The sequence below is a fragment of the Colius striatus genome, chromosome 4, assembly GCF_028858725.1.
Source record: "Colius striatus isolate bColStr4 chromosome 4, bColStr4.1.hap1, whole genome shotgun sequence".
Classification (NCBI taxonomy): domain Eukaryota; kingdom Metazoa; phylum Chordata; class Aves; order Coliiformes; family Coliidae; genus Colius; species Colius striatus.
Window position 1 is genome coordinate 69,535,138 of NC_084762.1, and position 8,608 is coordinate 69,543,745.

The following is an 8,608-nucleotide window of genomic DNA, read 5'->3' on the forward strand; positions in this document are numbered from 1 at the left end:
TGAGTAATGCTATGCTTACTCAATAAAAATTTTCATAGCATCTGAGAAATGTAATTAAAAATGATGAAATATGAACAGAGTAGCTACATTATGGAACTTCGATTTCTGAATTGAAAAGTCCATTTTGTGAGATACGTCCCAAATCAAAACATGATAAATTAAAACTATTCAGGTAACATTATAATTTCAAATTTTCATTAGTTCAGATCAGTACAAATTCAAAACCTCTACTCTGAATTTGTTCTTGAAGATCAAATCCTTAAATTTCGCCTACAGATAAGGTCTTCCTCTGGCTTTAAAACAGGCTGATTTTGAAGTAATTCTTAATTTTCCTCCATTTTTCATTTATTCTGAAAAATAAAAATGCATGGCTTGTACAGATATGAAGAACAAAAGGAACTTTGTAGCAGCAGTTTTGTCCCTGACTTTGTAGAGTGTCTGAAACTCTGATGAGCTTCTAACATGATTCTCTCAATTATTTTTAATGGGTGTTAACCCACATACCTAAAGTAAATGTCTTCAAATGCTAAGAACTTGAAAAATCATGAGCAATCTGGGCTTTTTTTTTCTACATTTTCCCATGCTGTTTGAAAATGTTGTCACCACATCTTGTTTCTGGAGATAATTACCATTTTCCTTTGATAGCAGCACGTAGCCAACTTCACTTTATCTAAAACCATATTTTCCACAGAAAAGCTGTGGCAAAGATAACATGTCACTAGTGTGTTCTAATCATTTGCAGGGAGTGTTGCAGGGTGACACTAATATCCTTAATTAGCCTGGCTGTTTAAAATGGAACCGCACAGTGATTTTTATCCTAAGCAAGTATAAAAGATATCATATGAAATCTGTGTCACTGGTCTCTAGGATGGAACAGCACATACATTTTTCACAGAAAGGAATAGAGTAGAGGGCAGACATATATATTTCAAAACAAAGCCTTAAATGTGCTTGGTTTAACCAATGACATTAATCACTCAAAGGAGCTGAATTTTTCAGTAACTTCCTGACAGCTGTTAGAGAAATGATAGAAAACTGGTTCAGCCAGGTTCAAAATGCTTTTCTTTTTCACACCACCTCAGCCCCTAATCTGCAAAGGACCTTCTGGGGTCATCATCCCCAATTTAAACTGAGAGATGTTATACCTAAAATAGTCATCCTGGAACTTAGTGTCAATGGGTGAGGAAGCTATCTGCAGCCTCGTAGGTCAGAATTCAGAAAACTGTTATGAAAGAAACTTTGCTTTATTTTTTCACAATATATGATGAAAGCAGTTTAGCTAGACCTGTGAGCCTGGTCTTACAGCATAATTTGATTCCCCATGTCAGTATAAATGCTGAACTGATTTGAATTTTGTAAAATGGACAGCAGCTGTTATACTAAGCTATTTAAAACCACCAATTTAGGCTTAAACATTGGTTGAGTAAATACAAAGCCTTAACCATACACAGTTCCCATAATGAGTTTTCCAATTTCAGTGGACAGATTTTTATTTTTAAATAAACAATACTTTGCTGCCAGAATTTCCAATACCAATTTTTCCATTGCCAGATACTGAAATTTCTTAACAAAAAAGTAGAGCTAAAAATTAAGCAGGTGAGTTTATTTTCATTTCTTGTGAATGAAGTCACTACTCATCACTGCTGAATGTAGTGTAGCTCTCCCCTCCCGAAACAGTTTTAAAAGCCCAACATTGGAATCATACAACAATCTCAAGGGTGGTGGGGGGCATCTCACACACTTCTGGAATGAGATAAAGGAATATTAAGTTGATAAGAAGAATCATAAACAAAATCGGCCTATGAAGACATGTGTACTTCCTGTTGGTTTAAAGTCCAAAAATCATAAATATAAGAATATTTACTGTTATAATATACATAAATATAATAGAATTAGAATGTAAAGGGAAAGTTACAAAACATTTTTTCTGAAGTCACTAGGTTGTTTCCTTATCACTAAGACATCTAATATAATGCTGACGTAAGTAGGATAACACTGTTAATTTTTTACCCATGTAGAAGAGAATGTGTAGGCAGGTAATAGTATAGAGACAGAAAGATTATTTCTGAGATACAAGCTTGAGGTTTAGTTCCTGTTACAATCCAGACTTATACTTAACCCTAAGTCCTTTGCCAGTAAATTGGCCCATCAGGCAATTTCTTGGGCATGCAGAAACTGACATTTAGCAGCAGCTTGACACAAAAATATATAGCAAAATAGATTTCTGAGCACAACTTTACATTACTTCTAGACAAATATAAACAAATCAACAACCATTTTGTCAAAACAAAGCTTAATTGTTTCCCAGCAAATAAGAAAGTGGTATGCATTATGTGGCTATTTCATTAAGTGTTTGCAAACCTTGGCAGGTTTCATTATTACTTTGAAACTGCATCCAATTCAGTGATAGATTCACACAGCTAATAAGACTGCCCAGTCCAATTCACAATTTTTCATTAGAATTAGAGGCCTCGGCTGTAGGCTTTGGATCGAAGGCCAGGGTTTGTATCCATCATTCTTGTTTACACTCATCAATGGCAAAAAAAAAAATCACAGATTCTTGTGAACAGGTTTTGGATAAAGCTAGGTGAAGGTCTGTTGTTATTAATTGGTTTTGCTCTACAATTGCCTGCTCATTTGGAGGTGAAACTTTAGCAAGAGAAATCAACAAAATCAATAGCATATTTATTACCCTGTGACATGACACTTGGCAGTTTTGCACAGTGAGGTCATTGGCCACCATCAGCCACCATCCATCTCTGTGCAAGCACGAGTTATTTCTGAATGCTATGGCTTTCCGTCGTAACTCCTATCCTGTGGGCAACTCGCAGAGCTCCTATGAGCTCCTCTTTCCTTAGTCACTGCTCTACACTCAGCAGTCTTAAGCCCTTTGCGTACCCAGTACCTTTTTCCCAATCCATGGGCATTTTCGTGACAGTGTTTATAACTGTGGAAGAAAGTTCTTTCAAAGAGCAGATGAGAAGAATGTCACCATTCTTTCTTGCCTTGAGAGGCAACATTCCTGTGTTCAAATTAAAAGCTTAGTGTGGGAGCTACTGTAAAGTCTACTTCAGTGTGCCCATTACAAGAGTATATAGTTGAATGTCATTTTCAGTGTCTTTATTTTACACACCCAGAAACCAAAAGCAGAGTATGCCATGGTCTGTAACAACAAAAACAGAATACCCTCGTGGTGTGTTTTTTTTAAAAATGTGAAATACAAGTAAAAAGTTGTCACAGAACTTCAAATCTCATCTCTTCCTATGGTTTGCACTTTTACCATCAATGAAGGTAAAAGGGATACGCTGTTGCTTCACGGTTTTTAGTTTTTTAAGTGCAAGTGATTTAGTTGATTTAGATTTAGCAGGGTAGATGGCACTAATAAACTCATCAGAGAACCCAACGGAATTATTCACTTACACAAAATTACTGAAGTATGTGAACATTTGTATAATAATTGATATGAAGATAAATACTAAATTTTCTTACAAAACATATTTTCTATTATTTCTTTCAGCTGTAATTAGAGGTAAGGTTAGATCCTTTTTCCACAGCTATCTCTTAGAATTTCTTCCCAGGTACTCCTTTTTGTTTCTCTTGTCTGTTGTTCTGTTTCATAAACTGATTACCCATCTTTGCCTTTGTTGCTGCAAAGAGACAAAAGTTTACTTGAGAACTTTTGGTTCTGTCTTTTGAGAATTCCTTTTTAACTCACACTGCACTTAATCTAGAGTTGGACTCACCAAATATTTCAGCTATAGGAACACTTAAGTGCTACTTCAACTATTTCTGACTGCTCATTTTCATCAGGATCAACACTTAGTCAGCGTACCAGTACAATAAAAAGGTTTTATATTCTACCAAGGTATAACTTTTTGGTCCAAATGTCAATTGAAAAGTCCATGGTTACGGGGTTCAGTATAGAGATAATAATCTAATGACATTTTTTTACTTAGATGTCTCTAAATCCTCCCTTGCAATTAGGTTCTCTTCTAGATTCCGTTCAGTTTAAGCATATTTTCCCAATCCTGGGCAATGTATGTAATTTAGGATTGTGAGCAGGTTTATTTTGAACAAGCAAGCATTAAAGTAGGAGTCTGGAGGTATCAGTTTGATATAATTGCATGCAAAAAGCCACTCAACATGGTTCATTATTTCCACGTAACAGATTTTCCCCCTAAGCCAGCTGCACAGCACACAGCTCACAGTCCTGTGCAGGACCAGCTCACCCCATAAATTCGGAGAAGTTTCCACATTGTGATATTCGGACTGGGACGCATCCAGTATTGTTCACATGTTGAATAGCCATTACCTATTATTTCAGGAACACAAGGAGCATAAAAAAAAGCTGACAAAAAAATAAAACTAAGATGATCATATGCAGAGTATGATCCAGGATATAGTACTGCTGAGGCACTTAAACCTTGTGGATAGTTATTCTGGGTCTAGAGAAAAGCTGTGCAAGTCTGGGATTCTCAGTTGCATCAGTTGCTGACAGAAGCCTCATTCTCTCTGTCTGAGCCAAGGCTCGCTCTTCTCTGGGCCAGGTGAGCTCACTGAGGATCTTGGAAGCAAGAACTTTTTGGCTGATGGGATCTTTTTAAAGGAGAATCTCTAACGTGATGACCTTGGTGGGGAGGAACTTTAGAATGACCATGTAGATTGTCTCCTGTATGTTCCAAACAGTGCTGGCATCTCCTGCCAAGATTTTGTACTCGGAGGAACAGGAAGTGACTTGCTTCGTGACCAGATGGAGGCTGATGGTTTTGCTTTGTTTATAAACCACTTTTAAATCCTTTGCCTGTGCAGCATTGTACTGAGTCATGCTGGTGAGCTGCTGCCATTGCCTTGCAATATGCTTATGCGCATCCTGGTAACAGACTACCAACTGCAGAAGTCACAAGAAAATATTTTGCAAGACTAACGAGGCATATTTGCAAAAGGTTGACAGGCAAGAAGTTGGGATGATGACCAGTGACATATTCATGTGTAAAGAAGCAGGCACACTAGTACTTAAAGAGGGAAATAGCAAATGGAGTTGTAAAGATCAGAAAGTAAAGGCCAGGTTGTGAGGCAGCTCAAAACATCATAGAATACAGCTGGTGAGCCAATACATTAGTCTGGAATAAGATGGTCTGTACATGATCTTTTCCCTAAAGTTGCAGAACTTAACTTAAAACAAAGACTAAAATGCCCTGGTTGACATAAGATTTACACTGCATAAGGCTTTATCATAATTTCACTGAATCATGACAAACAGCTTTAGTCTGGAAACGGAGCTTATTTGTGGAGCCCAGCTTGTCCATTTTTACATACCACATTATTTAAGTATGGTATATTTCAAAGTGTTATCAAAATGTGTATCAAAGAAAATTGGATAAACAATATCCAGAAGTCAGCAGAGGCAGGCAGGCTTTTTCTTGCTGCTGCACTGATGTGTTGTGAAGCTTGCATTGCTGATACTTGTATTATTCTCTCATTAGAAATTAGTAGTAAAGCATCATTTTTGTAATACAAGGAAGGGCTCTAACCTGACCTCACTGAAGGATCAAAAATCATTTTTATTTTCATAATTGCATTTAACTTTCACAGAATAGCTAGAATGAATTAGAATGATGCAGGGTGCTGCCAAATCTTGCTCAGCACTGAACAGAAACATGGCTGAAAATGTAAAAAAATTACTTCAAATAGACTTTCAGAGTTGAAAAACTAACACGGAAATTAGAAGGTGGGTTTATCCCATGATCATTGTATGTACTTCTGCTGAAAATGTCTTGCAGGTTGAAGCATGTTTGGTGTGTCACGGTTCCTGCAGCCATTCTACTACTACAGCCGGTAGTTGGCAATTGACTACCAAGGAGAAAACCCTTTAATATGGAAGGAGGATCTGTGCCATTTTTTCATCTGTACTGACACTTGCAGTGCTTCACACACTGTAATAATGATAACTAAAATATATTTAATGAAACTCCATAAAACATACACAAAAAAGATGCTTTCCTTCCTGTCCATGGAGTCAACAAGTGTGCTGTGACACGTAAGTTTCAGAGCAGGATTCAAAAGGGGCCTAAGAGATCTTTAGGCTTTGCACTGTCCTTTGCCCAGGAATGAGTACCATAAATGGTATGGAGGCATTTGAGTGAACAGCTTGCATTTATCAAAACTATTGATGCTGCTTCTATTTGTATTTACCAACATGATTCAAAAGCATCATCACTAAGAAACAGAGATGAAAAGAAGTATCTGGTTTTATGAGTTTCTCAAAACCTTCACAGTATACGGCACCAGTAATGACAGAAATGAGAGACAAGATTATACTGGCATCTTTTCTACTCAAAATGTCAGTCATGAGTAATCAAATGGCCACAGCAATTATCAAATCTGTTCCCTGTATTTGTATTGCTTGAAATATATTTATAATGCTTCTTTCACCACAGGATTCGTGAACATTTGCGTTAGGAACTGCTCCTACACATTCTGTATGTGCAGACAGACCTTACTGGTATGCGTCACTCCACCAATTTCAGCAGAACCATGTCAGAGAGGGGCATGTTTATGAAGCATAGTGTGGACTTCCATGAGATTACAGATGCTTCAGCTAGTGCAGGTACTGTGCTGAAGGGTATGATGTCCCATTTCCAGTATGCAACTTCTTCTCAAGGCTAGCTTATGGTTTTCTTTGAGGCCATAAAACTGGAGTCACAAATCAGAGGAGTCTGATGCAGGCAGGAGACGAAAAAGAGGGAGGCTGGACTTGATGACCCCAAATCAATGCCAGGCTCTCAAGAACAGCTTCTTCACATGGGGTCAAGCCTGCAAATACAAACTGCTGAATGATCAGAGAAAATGGGTATTTGATTTTAGGGACAATAGATCTTCTATTTGTGGGTGTATGTCTGTGTGTGCTTAGCATGTACCACAAACCTACTGCTAGAAATCATGTGATAAAATGAAGCTTCATGTCATTAAAATCCCAGTTCCTTGGTGATGCTGCTGACTGACTTAATTTCCTTGGTAAGAACCCTAAGTAGATCTTTTAGGAAGCCTATCATGCCAAACATTGTGTGGAGCTTAAGCCTGAACCTGTCCTTTGTCTGGAACTCCCCTTCATGTCAGTGGAAACTTAACATATGAGAGTACAGAGGAATCAGGCCGAATTGATTTTTTTTACAGGAAGAGTAAACGGAAGGAAGACTTTCATCTTACTGGAAGGCAGACAGGAATATTATTCCTTCCTACAACACAAAGGGATGTCTTCTGCTTTACTCTTCAAGGATTCTTATCTATATGGATTTGTATTATGTGTGTGTTTATGAGAGACTGTCAGTACATTTGGACAACTCAACTGGCAGATTTAAAAGTGATTGCTGGGAAGTATCATAATGAGCAATCAAGGAATTCCTAATACATTTGTAATGTGCATTTCCATTTACTGTTCTACATCACGTACACCACAGATGCTTCTAAATAACTTCTGTGTATACAGTTTTGCCTTCACATTTCCATTTGGTGGTCGCTAAACCATCTTGAGTAGAAGCATGCAAATGTGAGAGAACACACACTGTGTTAATCAGTAACATGCTTTAAGTATTCTCTGCTTATATTGGAAGGCATCTGAGAAATGTCTTTTTTTCTAAGCAGTTTCCCAACCAGTTCCCCTTCCCATTAGCAACAGCAACCACATCATACACATAGATTTTTCTCCTTCCCGTTAACAAATAAAACCAAATTACACATATTTTACCGTGCTGGATGTAAAAGATGGAAATCATTCTGGAGGTGTTATTCCAGATTTACAATGACCTCCCTGACTACAGAATTTGGGACTCGTGGATGAATATTAACAAATAAAATTAAACCCATATTGGAAGAAACTGTCTTAATAAGAAAATGAGATTGCAGCTATAGTGCCATTCCCACACCAAAATATTGCTCGGAGCAAGAGAAGACAGAAAAGCCTTCAAAAAAAAGGATCATCTGCAAACTCCCTTGGGTAGGAGTTGCTCGTGGAGATAGTGCCCGGCTGCAGCGCAGGGACGAGGGGAGACGGCACACGACTTAATTCAGCCGTTTGCGAAAGTCTGATCCCTCCTGTCCTGCGATAACACACCGGAGTGTTGAGCAATATAAAAACATCTAAAATATGTGTTGCTCAATTCTATCATCGCAAGTCTATCCTCAGGAGTGGTAGTCGAATCACTCTCGCAATAACCATGTATTTCCTAAAAACTAAGAAGTGAACATAAGCACAGCTCTACCCCCTGGCTTCTCCGAAAAGCGGTGAGAAAAAAATACCAAGTCATAAGCAATGACGTCCTCGTTTTCCTGCAGCGTGACCACAGCTCTCCCCGGCTAAGAGCGCCGATCGCCGCCCCCAAATCCACGTTAATCCCTTTCAAACGCCGGCACGTATGACGAACCGCTCCTAGCGCGGCAGGATGCAGCCCCCCCGCCCCCGCCGCTCCCTCCCGACAGATCTGCCCTGTCCGCCGAGCCCTTCCCTCCACCCCCGGCAGAGAGCAGCAGGGGACCGCGGCGCCGCTCCCTGCACACGCACAACGCTCACACACACACTTGGGCACCCGTCGCCCGCCCGGCACCGGCTCCT

At 38.9% G+C, this 8,608-nt stretch overlaps 1 long non-coding RNA gene across 2 annotated transcripts; it reads right to left on the reverse strand.

Annotated features, from left to right (window-relative positions):
• Nucleotides 1-1,472: 1,472 nt before the first annotated feature.
• LOC133625332 (uncharacterized) lies at nucleotides 1,473-8,496 on the reverse strand. Of its 2 annotated transcripts, none has more exons than XR_009818651.1 (2): nucleotides 8,296-8,496; nucleotides 1,473-6,813 (listed from the first exon to the last, which is right to left on the reverse strand). It is a non-coding gene; the product is annotated as an uncharacterized LOC133625332 (long non-coding RNA). The 2 variants fall into 2 exon arrangements; XR_009818652.1 differs by having other exon boundaries at nucleotides 1,473-6,826.
• Nucleotides 8,497-8,608: the final 112 nt, after the last annotated feature.